Source organism: Coturnix japonica, chromosome 5 (genome assembly GCF_054131305.1).
Source record: "Coturnix japonica strain WE chromosome 5, WE-NBRP24, whole genome shotgun sequence".
NCBI classification, from domain to species: domain Eukaryota; kingdom Metazoa; phylum Chordata; class Aves; order Galliformes; family Phasianidae; genus Coturnix; species Coturnix japonica.
The window spans coordinates 5,766,433-5,783,596 of NC_140667.1; the positions used below are offsets into that span (position 1 = coordinate 5,766,433).

At 38.6% G+C, this 17,164-nt stretch overlaps 1 long non-coding RNA gene across 1 annotated transcript; it reads right to left on the reverse strand.

Annotated features, from left to right (window-relative positions):
- Positions 1–8,703: 8,703 nt before the first annotated feature.
- Positions 8,704–16,138, reverse strand: LOC107314358 (uncharacterized). Its single transcript, XR_001555374.3, has 4 exons — positions 16,004–16,138; positions 15,513–15,662; positions 10,506–10,937; positions 8,704–9,997 (listed from the first exon to the last, which is right to left on the reverse strand). It is a non-coding gene; the product is annotated as an uncharacterized LOC107314358 (long non-coding RNA).
- Between the last annotated feature and the right edge of the window lie 1,026 nt (positions 16,139–17,164).

Genomic DNA, 17,164 nt, shown 5'->3' on the forward strand with positions numbered 1-17,164 from the left:
GTGCTGTTAGAGCAGGTGAGATAGGAAGTTCATCTGGCATTGACCTTGCATTACTGTTAGGACACGTGAGATAAGAAGTTCTGGATTTTATTTTTCAGTGTTGACTTAAAAGAACTGCAGGTTCTCGCTGCAGTCTGTGGGCTTTTGATCTCTATGTTATTCAAAACACCCTGAAAAACAAACTCATAGGATTCTGTAACAATTCATCCAGATGTCATAATAATGTCCACAGTGTCACGAGAGTTCCATGTACTGTTGCTTTATAGCACTCAGTACCATACGCTGTGCTGTTCTTGCAGCCAGAGTCAGTGTTTGATTAACGCATCAAAAGCATTCAAAGTAGCAAAGAGAGGTCTGGGACCATGTGAATAAAGAGCTCGTAGACCTGTTTGAGAAGATGTTCAGCACTGAATGGATTCTCTACCTGGAGAAAAGCAAATCAAGAAGTCCATGGTATTAGGTGTCAAAAAAGGCAGCATCTCTTGTAAATGGAATAGAAGCATTATCTTAAAATTATCTTAGAAGCTTTTTCCCCTCCCTCTGACCCTTATAAAATCTATGGAAACCCTGTTAAATGTTGAAGATACGTCAGTATTTCTGAAATGGGTAAAGTAGTTAAATTCCATTCTGGTGACCATCTACACTGCAAATAGTGAGTGTAATCTTAAATTTGAAGAGGAAGTCTCTAAAGAAAACTTTATTAACGTATTCTGTAAATGCATGCAGTTTTACAAGTGCATTACCACAGGCACATATAATATGTCACACTGCACTGTGTAGTTTGGCATGCTACATCTGATCCTGACTGCTGAGAGATGATTTGGAGGATGATGGATGGGCCTCCAGAACAGGCTGTCAGAACAAGTTGTCCGTGGAGGATGAAGGAAAGAAAAGGAGCAGAAAGGTTCTTTCTTGTCCCTTCTCAGCCACTGTTTGACGTGCCGTGAAATACAAACATACTTTCCTTCTTTAATAAGACATTGAATGTTTTTATAATCTGTCACTGATTACCACATCAGCATGGTAAGAAATCCTTAGCTGATCCATGGAATTACATCATCTTTGGAGTATTTTCAATTATAAATGTATTAAAGAATGAAGGATGCACTGTAGAAAGTATTGACAAATATCTGTTCCAAAATGAACGGGAAGTATATAATGTTTTGACATCCCCTTCCAACTCCAGGAAAAGTGAAGGTTTCACTAGTTAATTATGTGCTGCTTGACTTTACTTTCATTAAAACTCAGATTTAATACAGACAGTATACAGAGTGCCTGGTTTCTCTGTATCTTTCAATATTCAATATGCATTTGCTGAATAGACTCTTGCACAACAGTTCTCTGAGCTGTATGGTGACTTTATTGTGACTGTCTCTCATCAAGAAATCTTTTCATACCTGTAATCAGCCTTTAGCTCTGACCCTCTCTATGAGAAATAGTCCCATAGGTTTTCTTGAATAAAAGATTTTGAAGGATATATTCCTCTCTAAGGTACCAGAAGTTCAGCGTGCTACTATTTTGTAAGCCTCAGAAGAGAGCAGAGTTATCTCTAAAGCAGTGCAGCTTTCCATTTCTGAAGGATCTCTCTGACAAGGAATTACACTACCATTATTATTCTCCCTCGCCGTTTAATTCTAACAATACAGTGATGCGTGACTTGTATCTATCTTGCTCTGTCCTCAAGGACATATTAATGTGCAGCTAGGTTAGAAATACCTTCTTTGAAAGTACTCCAATGATGGAAAACTGTTCTTTTCAGAGTTCTTTGCAACCTGAGACATCTTTTCTTAGGAAAGAGAACAGTTCAGAAACTTATTAACCATTTAAATGCACTGCTAGCTACTGCATTCTAACTTCTCTTTTTTAAAATTACAGTATATACGTGTTGCACACTTTAAACCAACTGTTTATAATTGTCACTTTTTCTTTGTTTTCTGTGGCCAGCTTTTGTGATAAATCTCATTTATTTAGGAGCAGTGTCTTGCTTCCATAGCTTACATGGGTGCAGATACTACCCTTCATGTTATCTTTGCTGTTTCAGAGTGCACAGTGTTGTGTTGTCCTTCTTGTCTGGAAAATATCTTTACAAAACACTGTACAGAAATTTGTGCCTGTACATTCACAACAGATTGCAAGCTTCTGTTTATACCAAGGATGTGTCGGACCACAGCAAGGTCTAAACTTAATGACAAAACAACTGTTTTTTCTTATTCCTTTGAATGTGATACCTCCAATCAGACAATACTTTATAACCTGTTTATTCTTTAATTAACTGCCCCGTACTATATTCACTTCTCAGTACTCCTTCCTATGTTTGCAAGAGTCATAACTGATCAGAACTTAGAAGCTTATAATGTTTCACATCTCCGCTGGATTTTAAATGCTTCCTTTTTCAATCACATACAAAGAATTCCAAATAGCAAAACTATCAGTAATCTCAAATAAATAAAAACACCAAAACCAGGCTGTACTTTTCTAAAACACTTCTAGAAAGCACATCAAAAAATAACATGGTTAAGGGCAATGCTAGCCTTTTAGCCAAGCTTTAATAAGGACACTCGATGAATCTCAAGAGTAGAAGTGTGAACTTGGACTGTCTAAAAAGAAATTCCTCATGTTCAAATCCTGAGGCTGAGACTAGATATTGAGGAGTGCTGCCAGACAGTTTCAGAGGTTCATTTCCAATTGCTTTTTTCTTTCAAATCTTCTACTTATGATATCAACCTAGTTGTATGGCAAGTTGGTAATCACAGCCTGAACCTCTGATTAATCAGCTGAGGCAAGTTTTGGGTCAGCTGTGGGAGCACAGGTGAGAGAAATTTAGCTGTGCTCTTGGAAGGAGTGGAGCTTGACTCCACCTGCTCTAGACCTCATTTAAGGCCTGACCACCACTAAGGCAGCATCTCTTGGAGATTGCTTCAGCATTTCCCAGCAAAGATATTCATATTGGTGAGTCTTTCCTTATAAATAACTTTTTGAATATTTGTTACCATCTTTGTATCATTCCACCTTACATTACTGTTCAGAAAAGTAAGTATTTCTCACTAGAAAACCACTGATCAGAGGTACTTTACATTGGAGAGTGGCTTTTGAGTGTAAATGCTACAGGAAGGAATGTTCTTACTGACCAGGAATTCTGCCCCTAAGAGATTTTTAATGGTAACTGTTTTTGTTTTAACTCCTGTTAGCATTTGGCTGGATTTTGTCTCATTTGTGTAGCATGCGATGATGGAGTTTTACATTCAGTTCTTCCACTTTTCTAAATCACTGAGAAAATGATCTGCTTAAGGAAGAATGATGTGACTGTGCACGTGCTGTGAACGTGCTATGTCTGGCTATGAACAAAAGTGGTCAGTTATGTTGCAGTGTGTGTTTGTTTTGTAAGTGTCCTAAGAAGGCTGACAGAGATCACATCTCTGTGTTTTACTGCTCAGTTGAGACTGCAGCCTCCAGTGGTAACAGATTGCTGCAGAGCCTTACTAGGCAGATCAGTAAGCAGTATAGGACTTCAAGAGCTGATGCAATGGGGTTTGTGTTATGATTTCATGTATGACTGTGTGGTTTTATATCTAAAAGCCAATCCCTGTTGATAAGCTAGGTAACTTCCTGAGAAAAATAGTCTTCTCCTTTGTTACTAGAAATGAATTGTTCCTAAGCTACAGGTTTCTGTGTGTACAGATTCATGCATGCACTAGTGAAAAAAAAGAGATGTCCTTTTGTGAAGAACAGCAGGAGTCCAATACCTGGCAACAATCTGGTGGGAAGTTCTGCTGTTATTGAGGACTCTGAAGTCCTCCTGTACGAAATAATAAAATATATCAAAGGATGGCTTAATTGTATAGTAAACCAGACTTGTAGCAGAAATATAAAGTCATGGCTTGAAGCAGTGATTGAGCACCTGGTGATAAGGCAGGGCCAACCCAAGGGAGCTCAGGCACATTCAGCGCACCTGAGTGACCAGAATGGGTGTAGCCAGGATCCATCCCTTCCCAACCCTCATTGGATTGGCAGTGGGGGCGAGGGTATCTTGCTGGAGATCTTTGATTCAGAAATAGTCACTTCTGTGGCTTTACAACATCCAACATAATGTGGCTAAACCAAATTGCATCTTTTAATCCATTGAGAAACATGTTTTGCTGCAGCCTGAATTAATTAGTCTGATGGGATCAGCCACTGCATATTGGTTTATTGGTAAGGCCTGTCCTTGGCTCCTCATTTCTCTATTAGTTTCATTTTTCAGATGCACTGAAGGACAGGAGAAGGTGGGGAGGACTAAGGTACCTCGTGGTCTCTCTTGTCTCTCTACTGTAGGACTGCAAAGCAAGCTGCAAGCCCTTACTAGGTGAACTGAGTCTCAGAATGTGCTGTAGATCCTGTGTAGCAATGGGAAAAAAACCCAAAACCTGAATAATCCAACCAACTTAATGACATTATCTAAGGTAGCTGTTTAGTAGTTTAAAAAACACATGGTTCTTTCCCAGTTCTAAAAGGAGTACAGTAGAAAATTGGAATTTTATATCCCATCATTGCTGAAGCAGATATTTAATGAAAAGTTATAAAGTATTGGAATGTGGATTATATCAGATGCATGTGTGTTACAGTCATGTATACTGCTTATTTATTCATCGTTTAGCAAGGCAGAAGGTATTTGTAACCCTACTTTTATAATTACATCAGTTTAAATCCATACTTAGCAATGACTATTCAGATTTCTCCGTACCTCCCTACTGACATCTGTGTAATTTCCATTTGAGTGAATGTTCCAGCATGATTTGCCTGTGACTCTATGGGTCACAGCATTGCACTGCACTAAGTAACCACAATCTCACGCAGCCTGTCTGCAGGAGGAGGCAAGTGTTTTGAAATTCCAGTGTTGCCTTGAGAAGTCATTGCTTTAGGAAGTCAGTATCAGCAAGCAAGGCCGTAAGTGCCAGAGGCAAGTGCTGCATTATGAATGGCACACAGCAGGCTGGTAGTCATGGTAATATGAGAGATGTATCTCTGTCGCATACTTTTCTACATTTTCTTTGTTCCACCAAAGTCTTGGCTTAGCTGCTGCTATCAGAAGTCCTGCTCTTGTTGTGCAGGTGAGATACACCTGACCGGCTGAGTGCAGCACCTTGCCTTCATTGAAGAGTGGAGGAGTGGTGCCCATGAAGGCTGTGCTCTGGGTGTTCCAGCCTCCAGGTTCTTCAGCAGTAACTTGGGAAGGATGAACATCTGTTCAGTAGATGTAGAACACTACTGGTAGCAATGAAACCTCAAGGAAAACAGTTTTAAGCAAAGTATGATGAAATTTGGGAGGCAGGGTTTGGACCCAAGGATTAAGAAATACTTTATATATATATAAGATTATTATATAAGATTAATCTCATATATATATATATATATATGATAAAGCTTTTTTCTCTACTGAAAGATATAATTAGGCCTATAAAATTTTATTCCCTTTTTTGTGTGTGTGAAATGTGTAGATGCAAGGCAAAGATTTTTAATGCTATTGAGCTGTTTTATGTTGTGCTCTTTAGAAAATGAGACATGAGGACTTCTGAAAGCTGTTGTTTTTCTTGACTTCACCTTCATTAATCTCCTTTGATTTCTGGAAGGGGTTATTTTGTGAGCTCCACCGATGGGTAATGTTTTCTTTTCCAAAGTTCATGATTCTTCTATTCAAATCACTAATTTTCGCTGTTACACTCCAGTGCTTTAGTGCTTCCCAGGCCTCGAGGAATGAGTTTAATTAGCAATGCTGAATAAATTCTGAGACGTGATTCATCTTTCTTGTCCCTGAGATCTAAGTAACAAAAATGCAATTTTAGGATGCACTTAAAAGCCTTGTCAGGATGGTTTATTTTCTCTAATTGGTAAAAGATTCTGATGTAAATTTTGAAGGATGAAGAAAGTTTTACCTGTCTGCCTGTTTCCAGTTCAGCTGAGAGATACAGGATTCACTCGTATGTCCTTGAAGTCGCTGGTATTTTGTTTTCAAGATGTGAAGCTTAGAGCAATACTTGACACACACATTCCAAACTAAAAGCACAGTAGAGCATTTTCAGACCAAGCAATTGATTTGGCACATTTCAAATCAATCCCACATCCAGTGTGGTTTAATTTGGCTCTGAAGCTTTCCATATTTTGAACAGAATGTATAGAAATCCACTGAAGAGAAAATGTAATTTTTCAGTAATCCTGAGCGCTGCTGCAAAGAGGTGCAAATTCTGTTGTGTCTTTTTTTTTTTTTTCCTGAACCTGGAGAAAGTGTATTTCTAAGGCCTAGGAGTATAATATAGGGGATGCTGAAAGTGGGTGGAGCAGCAAACACAGTAAATGAGGACTTCAATGTAAAACTTTGCCCTTTGGTTTGCCCAAGTAGGCAATCCTAGCAGCACTGAGACCAATAGCATTTTACCGCTGCATATCGCCTGCTGTGCTGAAGGTTCGGAGCATCTTACACACATCACTCACGGATGATGTTTCTGCCTTGTGACAACTGTGGGAGGAATTAAATGCAGCTTTCCCAAACTGACAGCAAGGACTCCAAATAGTAACTTGCCTGAGGACAGCCGTAAGGCAAACAAAGCCAAATGGCCTGACTGAGAATCCTACATTTCATTCTGAGACCACTTCCTCTCCTGTAGGATGCAGAGCACTGTGAATAAAAAATATGGGTTGTTTAGTATCTTTCTCATCTGGGCACAAAGAAATTAAGGACAAATTGTGGCTGTAGCCAGTTCCCTGGGTTTTGTCAGATCCAGACAGATCCCAAATGTTATTTTAATGTAACCTTAGAAGAAACCTCTTGCTATTAATTTTGTATTTATTGCAGTTACACTGACCCTAATGATTTTTTTTTTAAATGAATTTGACAGTTATCACAAATATTTTTAGTGCAGTTTAATGTCATTAAATATTACCTTTCCTTGAATAAGACTTCAATGAAATTAGAGTAGACTAACTGCAAGGACTGGGTTCTGGAAAGGCAGAGGTGCTGCATTTTCCTTAGTACACAGAATAGATGTAAGAAAATTGTATTTTATGGATACTTTCTAAATATATATGTATATATATTCTATATATATAATAGTAGAATCCATCCCCATGTCACATCAGTACACCTCACATAGAAGAACAAGCTCCTTCAGAAGGAAACCCATATATGAATTCAGCCCTTAGGTATTAGGTGTAGTTTGTTATGCCTTCAGGAACTCCTAGGAACTCTTTAGGGAATTCATTAGGGAAACCTTCTTCTAGATTTATTTTTAATTATTTTGTTCTCAAGTGATAGGCAAGAGAGCTAAACAAAGCCTCCAAAAAGGACAGATTGTTCTGCTTCTTGCAGACGTTATCTTGTTTTCTTTTGTGAAGTTTGCAGTCTTTTTGCACCTGGTGGCCCTCGTTCTATTTGGAAGAAAGACAAAGAATGAAATGTAGTTCTTTGTGTATGAAATCATGAAGCAGTCTAGATACATAATATTAATAATCCAGGTCATCAGAAATATTAAACAAATGATTTGAGGTCCAGATTCTACTGGGTTCCAATACTTCATGAACTTCAGAGCTCTGGTAATGTCCCTAATTGGGATATAAATAAAGCAAACCCTCTCAAAGGTTTATAGGACTAGACTTTGTCCTCTCTTACTGCCTTAATTTATGATTGTTGCAAAATCACAAGCTGTGAAATGTGTTGGTCACAGAGCTGATGGCAATAACTTCAGAATATGAATGAGAGCATCTGGATTGCTATTTACCTTTGTTTCACCAAGTCAGCTTTTTGTCTTTGCATCATTTAACCTCAGAAATACGGCTGGGTTAGAGGGACATGGGGAACCTCCTATGGAATAAGACATTTGCTTTCTTTCTTAACTTTGCTAATTTCTTCTGTGAACAAACATACTGTTTGCTTTCTCATCCCTGTGCTGTTCATCTACAAGAATACAAATCAAATTCATGGAAATAAAAATAAGCAGCAGCTTCCTTGTATAAAAACTTAGGGGCTGGTGTGTTTTATGTTGGCTGTGTAGTGACTTTGGTAAGATGCAGGCAGTGCCTGCATAGCACACAAATCTTGCTTTAACCCTGTTTCATAGACTTTCAGCAGCACACGTATATTTTGCTTGCTTTTAATCACAGATGAATTTCTCTATGGCTAACTATGATGCCTCTGAGTTTCAGCTCCCATATGTGGTAAAAGGTAAATGTATGATCAAGCTTTTACAGATACTTGTATTTCTGGGGGGCTAAAAACTAATGCACTGAGTGTTCATATTGGTCACTAAAAATGAGAATCCATTGTAGAGGGTGTGCTAAGATCAAGGATACTTTACCTTTCTTTTTGCTCTTGATATCCAGAATATTTGAGTCTGGTTCAGGAATAGCTTGCTGTAATTTAATGGGCTGTATTACATGGGAATAGATGACAAGTCTCTCAAAGGCCATGGTGAGTGCAGATGCTGTAAAATGAGTGGTTCCTGATGTTAAGAGAGAGAACCAAAAGTGTTTGAAAGGTTAAAGATAAAGCTAAACGTTGTCCAGTGCTGGAAAAGGCTGCCTCTGAGCATGAATGCAGGGCTATCCACTAAGTGTATTGTGCTGCATGGGTGTTCAAGGTGCTGTCCCTACAGGTAGCTTTGTGCAGGTAACCAATCTGAATTGCTTAATCAGTTTGTTAATTGTTCTGCATAGATTTCATACAAGACAGAAATAGTTGGTTTATCACTGCTTGTTTATTTGTCTGTAATGATTTTTGAACAGCTTATTTACAGAGGTGTCAGCCAGACATGGATGATCTATCTTAGATGGCATAAAATGACAAGGAATTTAGAAAGTTATTCTTCCTCTCATGCATACCTTCTGTCTGTTTGGTCAGGGTTTGTTTCCTTTGCACCGTTCTTTTGCATTCATATGGGTTGGGATTACCTTTCTAGAGCTGAGATGTTGAAAAGCTCTTTGATAAATGATGTGAGAAGGACTCTACAAATACGTTCCAGCATCCTGAATAGTAGATGTGTTTGAAAGAAATTTAACATTAAGGATCATAGATAGCTCCTGAGTCCAGAGATTGTTCTCCCCAGGCAGACTGTATATAGCATGTGACAGACAGGTTCCTTAATACTATTCTAGTGTCATGCTGGATATATATATATATATACACATGCACTACGTACATCCCTACCAATGGTGTGTTATAGAGATATTTCAGCTATGTATATGTATGTATGTGTACATACATTTGTCTTATCCTCTTTCAAAAATCAACAACTATGAACAGCATCTTTATGATTTTCTTTCACAGGCTGTAAATGGTTATAGTTTCAGCTTCTTTTTTTTGGCTGAGACCAAATTTTCCTCTTTTCCTTAACTCTCACAGGACATCATACTCACATGCCCTATAATAAATATTTACAGTTCATGTGCTTTATACCAACTACTGAATTCATCTGCTTTAAAAGCTAAGAATCTTATTGCCAGTGTTGACTCTAGGCAGATTTTATGTTCATGATCAGAGCACAATCTTTCCAATGAGGGTAAGTTTCTTTTTCAGTCTTTTGTGTTTGTTTTTGTTTTGAATAACTTTAAGAACGAGCATTTTACTCAACTGATGGGTGGGTGATTCTAATAGTGTTTCATTACCCTGTTATGTTTTTTAATTCCTCTGCTGAATGCTAGAGCTGGAGTCACAGAGAAGTTCATCCAAGGTTCTTGGTCTCTTACTGGATGATTAAGTTCCTAATAAACTTAATGTAATGTATTTCTCATTTGGATTTGTGGTCACTTATTCCACCATTGAAATGAAGAATTCACAAGAGAGGCTCAGGTTCATATCAGTATTTTCTTCCAAGGTTTCCTTGTCCAGAGGCCGTGGTCAACACATGTTGGTCAAGAGTCTCTCCAAACCTACTGAATTCAGGTAATTCTGAGAAATTCCACTCAGGAGGCTGGATTCCCGTTAGCATTCTGCTGGTCCTCTGTGATATCATATTGGGTCCCACCTTTCTTCCTTAGGGGCAACAATTGTAAAAACAAATGTAATAAAATCAAAGGTGAATTCTGATACCAAATGGGCTTTCAGAAGTGCTCTCACGTGAATGTAATGCAAACCTTTCTCCCAAACCTACTTTAAAATCGTTGCTAGTCATGTAGTCATGTTTCCATTTTAAGAAGACGTGATGTTTGTGAATGAAATAAGTAATATTTACTTAACAAATCGGTGATTAGAACTTCTGCTTTAAATTCTTTCCCAGTCAAAGCCAAAATGCAGCTGTGGGATCCTCACAGGGATGACTGCATAAAGAGAAAGGTCCTAGTGAAAACAGCAGTGGTGAAGTGATGAGGTTTATCTTCCTGTTTTGCATATTAGCTTTTACAAATACCTGAAGGTTTTGCCTGCAGTTTATAAATAACTTTCATACAACAGCAGCTGCAGTGGAGCAACTGAGATTATGAAAGGACTTGAAAAGAGCCTGGGTTAAACTAGCCTAGTTGTAATCAGGTTGAAAATTTGTTACCTGGGAGTTGAGAAATGAGCCTGAAAGAGGCAGGAAATTGCTTCATAGGGGTAACCGAGATCCAAGCAGTCGGGAAGAGCTGCGGTGGGCGGGAGCTGTGCCGGAGAGGGCTGTGGTGTTGAACGTTGCATTGGCAGTGACGCCAGCTAAACTCAGCAGCAGCAGGGTCTGCAGTTCATCAGTTCTGACATCCAGTAGGTGTCATTGCAGCCAACTGGGATTATCGGTCTCAGAAGGCAAGGATGATTTGTCAGGGTGCAGGGTGGGAGAGAGGGGAAACCCAAGCCGAAATAGATGATTTCAGAGCTGTAAATCTGCGAGCACGTTAGGAAGAGGATGCCTCTATTTATATTGAGATTTTTTTCCAAATATGTAAAACTGTGATTTCCCATCATCATCCTCGTGCCTTTGGAGACATCTGTGTTTAGTTTCCTGCGGATTAAAAATAGATGTAGAAAAGAAGAGACGTTTTCAATCCTTCTTGGTGAATTTGGTTTGATTAAAAATGAATGTGCTTTCTGTCTAGAGGAAAGGTACGGTTTACGTAAATTACAGCTTGGACAAATGATTATCAGAAAGATTAAAATAATCTCTTGTTGATAACCGAGTCATGAAAGTCTTGGTGAAAGTATTTTATAGTGGGTCACAAAGCTAGAATGGTATTGAGACACAGTCACACTTCTGTCTTAAAGGGACATTTCTCTAATGAATTGATTTAGTACAGAACTACTCACAGACGTAAGAATTATTCACAAGTGAGAAACTGTAATGTTAACCCTTATCTTCATATATGGAACTGGTGATAACGATATGAAACAATATTTAAATCAAGTGTTTGGGTTAGTTGCAGAGTCAGACACTCCATAACATTATTTCTTGTATGTAATAATCTTTTCTCTTGGGACCATGCTTGAGTTCACAAGATGACAGCTGTGGTGTTGCTCAATTAATCACAGTGGCAGTGCATTATGCATAAGGCGTTGGCCTCTTCATTTAGGAAGTTCTTCAAATATCTTTTGTCTCTTAATTGAAAACCAGGAAGTGGCTCATTCGGATGACTCCAGTGTCTTTTAAAAGCTAAATAACCCTTAGGTAGATAATTGTTATCCATTGAGGACTGATATGGGCTTGTTTCAAAGGGTCAACTTCTGTGTGTATTACTCGAAGGATTGTATGAGTGAGGCTTACATTTGATGTTTGGGAATGCAGCGTATTGTACCCCTCCGGTGTGTTTGGGCTGAGAACAAAGAGCACGGACTCCCTCACAGCACATTTTGAAGTGTTTTCACCAACATTTGCACAGCTCCTTACTATAAACTGTTTAGACGGCCTTTCAGAACTTGCTTACAAATAACAGAGAGTACAGCAGAAGAAGCCATACCTGATCATTGCAGATGAGCTATTCATGTTAATATTTACTAAGCCATACTAGCAAAAATAGAGAGATTGTGAGCTTAATTTAGAAAGATATTTGGCCTGTAGCACACCATGTCCAGTACCTCCAGCAGAGGCACAGAAACACAGCATGGCAGATAACAATTCCTTTTAGTCTCTGCAGAAAATACTAGGACTACACAATTAGTTCTATTTCTGTGAAAATAACAAACAACAATAATAATTCTGTGAAATAAAAATAGCAGAAACAATTGAAAATATATTTGAGGAATGTTGGGCCAGTTCCACAGAGACATAAGTAAACACTTATGCTTAAAAACAAGTAGAGCTGTTTATCAGTGGAGAGGTTTTCAAAACTGGCACTGTAGTCAGCCCTTGCTGTGATGGTAATACAAAATCCTTTCAATGCAATACTATGATCTGAAGTGATGTTGAGAAGGTGGTCAAGCAGACTGACCTGCAAATACTGCATTTTAGATAAGTATTTGGTTACTGTTCCTTACAATTGCCTCTTCCTCCAGCTACTTTCAGTCAATTAGTTCCAGTCAGATTCTTTCCATCAAAACACCTTTTATTTCAGAAGATGCTGGCAAAGTGGAAATACAAATGGCTTCCATAGGAGGCTTGTGTATGATCTCTGCATCCCAGCAGACTGTAACCTTCCTCCTTTCAGGGTGAAAAGGAGAACCAGCTGCCCAGAACTGTGACACCTTGTTACTGTATGGTAGAACTTCTGTAATGGGTCAGTTTCCTTCTGGGTAGAAGATGGTAGGCCCACTCCACAGATCTTTCTAGACTCCCAAGAAGCTGCTACTACTAAGCTAAGTACACTTGTGTGCTTAATTCTTCTAAGCTGTGATGCAGAGCTGCTGTCTGCTACAGCAGGTAGGAATGTTGCTCCAGCTTAAATTGCTTCTCTGTGCCCATGTTTTCCTTGCAAACCTTGTTCCTTTCTCCCTCATGACACTTCCTTCCAAGGGCAGAGTAAGTAAGGTAATGCATGGTAGACAATCCTCTTCCTGAGCAGTGGACTATATTGTTGCCAAACTGTTTGTGGCATATTCCTGAATGACTACTGGGTTTGCTTTATCACTGTGCTGGGTTTTGTGATGGTAGAACACCTATGAGGGGCTGGGGGCTTCATCCTTTCATCTTGGAAACTTAAAATTGATTGACATTCCTCCTGTATATGTGGGAACTGATTGTGCTAACATAAGCAATGAGACCAGGATTCACCATGTTACATATATTTTTGATTGCATACAAGCAGTTATGCTAGGCTTGAAAAGAGTAAAGCCATTTAACATTTAACATAAACAAAATAAGGTAAAAGAAAAAAAAAAACAAAAACTAAAACAGCAAACAGATGTTATAATAGAAGTACTAGCTGCCGTATAAAAGGATTAGACACATCTACAACTGATTTGTCTCTTACAAATTACTTTGATTTGGGTCCAAGTGGTAAAAAATGTATGTCCTTTACTACCATATTCCTGACTGAATGTTTCTGTTCCATTTGTTTTTCAGTTACCTGTTCCAAGTTTAGAATAACAGTTGAGACAGCTAATTTCTTAATGTTTTATAGCAGCTAAAAGAAATTCTAATCCCTTCCTATAGAATAAATTGAAATTTGTATACTTTTCCTTAATGTGTGTGTATATATATACATATTAATATATAGCTTTTCATATGTTCAGTTTAATGTATGGTTTGATTAAATGTACAAAACAACCTCTTCACTAAAATAACATTTCAATTTATTGTCGATTAGGCTGGAAATCTTTCATGTGGTTCTTACTCAGGTCAGCTTTCTCTCTGTGTTGATCAATAGTCAGTCTCTTAAAGCTGAAATACAGGCCTGATAACTGTAATCTTGTCTCTTAACTTTGATAACTCCTTTAAGCTTGGGAGATAAGGATGCTGGAGAATCTCACATACATAGCAGAGATTATTTATAAGATTAAGTTGACCCCGTACACCTTGACTTAGGAAGTTTCATATTCTCCTGTAGAAGTTTTTGAGTAAAGGAGTTGCTCTAATACTTATTTGCTGAATAATGGATGTTAGCAAATAGAATCACAGGCAGTGAAGAGCACTTTGTGTAAACACAGTGGTTTTTGAGAAATTTTGCATCACTTTTCAAAAACTGTTTTAAACTTTTATCCAATCAGGTCACATGCCTTGAAAAACATGGACACTCAGCCCTTCAGTGTCAGCTTCCAATGGAATAAATGTGTTCTTCATACTGGAATCTATTCAGATCAGTTGAAATAAAGTAGGTCAAGCTAAACTTCTCATGTACGCCCATTTATGTCATTCTTTTCAGTATACATTTGTTATGATCCATATGTGTTGTTGGCAAAAATGAGACCTAACAGCTTTTCTTCAACCTCTTCTGAGAAACAGCCACTTAAAAAGTAAGAACTGCAATTGTGCTGAATACTGAAACACAAAGGTTAAACAAATGTGTTTGTTTTTCTCTTTTCCCCCCATTTCTGGTGGGCAAGAATATAATCACTTAGCATTTGGGGCTACTCATTTTTCCTATGAATGCCCATGTGTATTTTAGGCGCTTGTAGTAGCTCTGCTATACATCTGTACTATCGTTTTAGAGTTGATAATGGAAGCAAGGTCGTTCCTTTAGTCTTCCAAAATAGAGATGCATTTGTTTGCTCTTGAAAATTCATTTACTAAATATCTGTGAAACATAAAGCAGACCCGGGGCGTCCTGTGAATCCCTCTGAATGCTGTGTCTTTGCCTCTCTAGCGCTGATCTGTAGACCAAACACTTCTGTGCTAAACACAATAGATCTGTAGCAAATACCAGTAAAAAAAACTAAGGGGGAAAAAACCCAAACCCTGTATGTTTATTTTCAGGAAATTTTCTGGCCTTTGTTGTGTTCATTACAGTTCCAGAAGAAAAGCATGTCATTGTGACATTCTATTCCCCCACTTTGGGGATTATTGTTATTTGCACGCATTACTCTTTGTTAGTTCATTCATATGTATGTATGGCATAGCTCATTTTTCCTTAGAATATTAAAATAATATTATTCCTTCTTGCAGAGGAATGGCAGTTTTTCAGCGTTTCACATAATCCATAAGGTTTTGGTGACAAAGTAAATTCTATGTTAGGTTGTATTTTTAACTCATGTTGTCTAACTCATTACATGTTATGCAGTTGTCATCAATGACCATGGCTTTTGAAGCATCGGCCTTCCCTGTTCTTAAGAAAAGGCTTGCATGAATTTTGCCATGGAGATTCTAACTGAGACTGGATGGCTCTTCTAAGGCAGGCATTTATTATGACTTGAGAGTGTAAAATTTAATAGGCACATCGTAATTTATTTAACTGTTTTTACAGTGATTCAAGTTTTTGAATTATAAGGGCTTAAATTCCTGAGTTTCTGATACTATTGCTGATATCAGGTGTAATTAGTTAAGCCCAGAACAAAGCCTTTGAATTCAGGGAATGAGTAAGAGACCAGAATGTAGCCTTTTGATAGGAGAAGGGAACAGCATTTAAAACAAACCTAGACTGGCGTGCCAACATGGGCAGTACAGTAAGCGCAGCATGTGCATAAGCTGTAAATTGGATGGTGGAAGACTCACCAAAGCCTAATTAGTTTGAGTGCTTCTCTGAATTAATTGGAGCAGCAGAGAAATCCAGCCGGTCATGAACCTGCCTCTGTTTCTCCTTGTTGCCCCCGAAGTCTGTTAGAGCAGGCTGTGACAAGCTTTTCCCCTTGTCTGGGTTTTCATCTGTCAGGGAAATAAAGGTAAAATAATGTTTAACTCTCGGTCTCCAGTGGATAATAGGTCTCTTTTCTTTTCCTTGTTTGATGGGGATTGTTTTTATTAAAGGAAGGTCTTTGTTCCTGTCCTAAGGTTCCAGATGGTTTTCAGGGATGAAGATGAACAAAGAATTGTTCCTACTGTGCTGAAGAGCTTTTCCCCCTGCTTGTCCAAAAGGCAGCAGTTCTTACCAAGAAAACAAATGCTGACTCTGAGGGAGCTCAGAGTTTCATCAATCAGGAGACCACGAGCAACAGCATGAGGCTTACACAAACAGACACACACTTGCACGCATACTCTGTGCTTACCTTTCCCTCTTCTCTCCACTCAGATCATTTAAAACAGTTGCTATCAGGTTGCTTTTTTAGAGACCATCTCTGTACTTCTCGAAAAGGTGATCAACTTTGTGAACTGCGAGTGCTTAAATTCATGCAAATTGAAACAGGAAAAGGTTTTGTTTACAGCTATGTAGCCTCACTCTGGTATTGCTCAACAAAGCGAAACGAGAGCTTGGCCTCCTTAGAGACATATAGTATTTACTTTAATGTCAGATGAAGGTGTGGCTATTAGAGAAAAAGGGAGCGGGATTATCGCAATATCTTTTTCCTTTTACAAACTACAGTTAAGAGTGATGTTATTGGTAATTATTTTAGACTGGGGGTTTTCAGAGCTGCTCAACATTAGCCTCGTATTTAGCACACAGCAGCTTTTTCTTCCCCTGAGAAATAAAGCTGAATCTCATTGTAGTGCTATGGCAGTATAAAGTGATTAGCAAATCCCTGCAGCTGGGAGAGAAGGGAGCAGACACTCCCTAAAATCTCCCTTCTGTAGTTTTATAAATGGACATGCTCAATAAATGACCTCATCTCATAGTGCATGTTGGAAGTGAGGGGATTTGCTGGGAAGCAGAGGTGTTCCTAGCGGCCTGTAGATGGTTTGGGTTGACAGTAGTGTTTGTAGCCCCTAAGATTCTTAAAACTTCATCAAACAGTGCTCTGGGTAATAGAACAGACCGCAGTCCAGGAGTACGAATATTAGTTACATGTGCTGTTCATCTGAATGAGTCAGTACTGTGCTTTCAAGTATTGCAGCAACAGAGTTATACCGATACTGAATTGTGGATCTACCTACCTGCACAGGGGGGTCTTGGCTCTTCTTCCCTAAGGTAGGAACCCCAGGTCTTTCAGCGCAAGTATTACCTTCTCAGATCAGCTCTCGGTGTCTGGGTTTACCTGGTGAGAACTGCAGGATGAGATGCAGCTGCAGATAAAACAATAAGATTATTCATGTTTTTTAATGATACCTTGTGGTAAATATGATAAGGAAAGAAACAGCGACAAAGAGCAGTTATAACCAGTTCCCCATAGTTCTGATTTTCAAAACATTTGTATCAATTTTGGCAAAAAATGTGGGAGTGGTAGCAGCAGCGAAGGAGAGAGAGCGCTTAGGCTGGAGTATAGTTTCCTTTT